The following is a 2,742-nucleotide window of genomic DNA, read 5'->3' on the forward strand; positions in this document are numbered from 1 at the left end:
CTGAATGTGTGGGTGCAAAAGAAGGCGCGGAATCAAGGAATAGCAGTATTTGGGTTTGAGCAACTCTGCGTAGATGGTTATTCATTTACACAGTGGGGGAAATCTGAGTAGCAGTCATTTTTTTTTGTTGTTTGTTTGTTTGTTGATTTAGAAATCAGGAGTCTCATGCTGGACATGCCGAATATGAGATGCAAAGTGTTGATGTGGAGTAGACACAGATCAGCATAAGTATGGAACTCAGAGGAGAGGTCAGGGCTGAGGATATAATTTTAGGAGCCATCAGAATGGAGACGATATTTAAAGCTGGGGGTTGCATACACTGCTTTGGAGGGAGTGTGTCATCAAAGAAGAGGGCAGGGGAGAAGGAACCAGCAAAGAAGATTGAGAAGAAGTAGCCACTGAGGGAGTGGGGACACCAGGAGGAGTTAGTGGGTGGTGGAGAGCAAGAGGAGAAAGTGGTAAATGGTGTCGCATGCTGTTTAGAAGTAAAAGAATGTCAAGTTGGGAACGTTTCATGAGCTGTGGCAATTTGGAAGTTGGGAACTTTGACAAGAAGAGTTTCAGGGGGGTGGAGGTGGGAGAATACTGATGGGAGGACAGTGAGAGGAGCATGAATATAAACTACTTTTATTTGGGGGGACAAATTTTGCTGTGGAGGTGTGGCAGAGATACTACTTGCCTTCTTCACACCTATCTTCCCGTTTTACTTTAGAAGCAAAGCCTCTTTACCTTGTCTTTGCTGCCTGGAACAAAGGCTTCATTTTCCAGCCTCCCTTGTAGTTGAAGACTGAAATGTGGTCCTAGGACTAGGTTCTTGACATAGTATTTCTAGGCAAGTCTTCTTTTTTTTTTTTTTTTGAAAAGATTAAAATTCCTTAATTTTTTATTCCCGGTACTGCTACCACAATTTACAGGGCAATATACCTGATCTAATGAAAAGAGAAAGAAAAAGTCAAAGCTACAACAGATAAAAGAGCTCAGAAATGTGCATCTAATTGACACTACATTGCATTCATCAACAGCTGCACTTTTTGCAAACTGTGGCCATGAACAGTTGTCCTGAACACGAAGGGTTTCCTGTTTAAGCTGCAGTAACTTTTCCGACTAAGGATCATCATTCCTTCTGTGGCAGAGTTTTGCAGTTCCTCTAATGCATTTGGGACGACTGTCTCAAAGTAACCTGCAGCTTTCCTGACAACTCCTTGCTCTCTCTCCTGCTAAGAACTGTAGCCCTTTTCTTTGGAGTTTTTAGAACCTTCTGCTACCCTATCCACCACTTTCACCACCAGATCCATAGCCATCACCATAGGGACTTCCCAAGCTTCTTCCACCAAAACTGCCCCCCTTCATGGGTCCATAATTTGACTGCTGTTGTCCACTATAATTTCCAAAATCATTATAGCTCCCACCACCACCATAGTTACCTTCAAAATTTCCTCCTTCATTGTAACCATCATATCCTCCACCACCGCCACCATATCCACCACCTTGGTTTCCATATCCTGGCCCACCACCACCATAGCCTCCTCTACTACTGTAACCAGGACCACTGCCATAGCTACAACCGTCGCCTCCAAATCCATCATATCCGCCATCACCTCCTCCATGACTACCTCTGCTGCCACCACCTCTACTACCATAGCCTCCTCTTCCACCAAAGTTTCCATCACGGCCAGTTACCTCCACTGCCTCCAAAGTTTCCTCCATGACCCACAAAGCTGCCGGATCCACCTCCACGACCTCTTTGTGATCCAGCAGACTGCCTTTCTTGTTTAGAAAGGGCCTTTTTCACTTCACAATTATGCCCATTAAGAGTGTGGTATTTCTGAACAACAGTCTTATCAACTGTATCACGATCATCAAAAGTCACTCTCTTTTTTCCACTCTGCCTGTATTCCATAACTTCTATGGTTTCAATCTTGCCATACTTTTCAAAGTAGTCTCTCATATTATATTCTTCTGTATCTTCTTTAATACCACCAACAAAAATTTTCTTCACTGTTAGATGGGCACCAGGCTTTACAGAATCCTCTCTAGAAACAGCTCTCTTTGGTTCCACTACACGCCCATCAACCTTGTGTGGTCGAGCACACATTGCTGCATCCACCTCTTCAACACAACAGTAAGTCACAAAACCAAAGCCCCTGGAACATTTTGTTTGGGGGGGGTCTCTCATCACCACACAACCTGTAAGTGTGCCCCATTTCTCAAAATGTTCTCTTAAGCTATCATCTGTAGTTTCAAAGTTCAGACCACCAATAAACAGTTTTCTCAACTGTTCTGGTTCCTCTGGATCATGGACCTCCTCCCCCTGCGGCAGCGGCGATGGCCAGAGTCGGGCTGGGGGCGACTGGGTGGTGATTTTACCTCCATTTTGAGACCGGACTCGCCTAGGCAAGCTTTTTAAAAGGAAGCAATTCAGCTGGGAGGAACACCACTTTCACGTTTTTCCTGCTGCCTGGAATGTGGGGTGTGATGACTTTACCTCAAGAGCAGCCATCCTGAGCCATGAGGTAATTTAGAGCACAACATCCAAATCCAATGCAGTGGAAAAAATGGTAGAAGGAGTCTGATCTCTGATGACTCAATGGATTGCCTGTTTTTGCACATCTTTAGTGTGAGAGAAGAAACACTTGCATGTCTTCCCCTCTTACATTAACCAAATCTATTCCTAATTAATACAGAATCAAAGCAAAGAAATGGGTTGTGGGTTGGAGATAGGCATGAGGTCAATAGAGGTTT

General features: G+C 44.3%; 1 pseudogene; it reads right to left on the bottom strand.

Moving 5' to 3' along the window:
* Positions 1 to 1,248: 1,248 nt before the first annotated feature.
* On the bottom strand, positions 1,249 to 2,388 carry LOC111187729 (heterogeneous nuclear ribonucleoprotein A3 pseudogene; annotated as a pseudogene).
* Between the last annotated feature and the right edge of the window lie 354 nt (positions 2,389 to 2,742).

This window comes from Delphinapterus leucas, chromosome 5, assembly GCF_059928025.1.
Source record: "Delphinapterus leucas isolate spDelLeu-1000000601 "Yukka" chromosome 5, BTC_Dleu_Yukka2, whole genome shotgun sequence".
Lineage (NCBI taxonomy): Eukaryota > Metazoa > Chordata > Mammalia > Artiodactyla > Monodontidae > Delphinapterus > Delphinapterus leucas.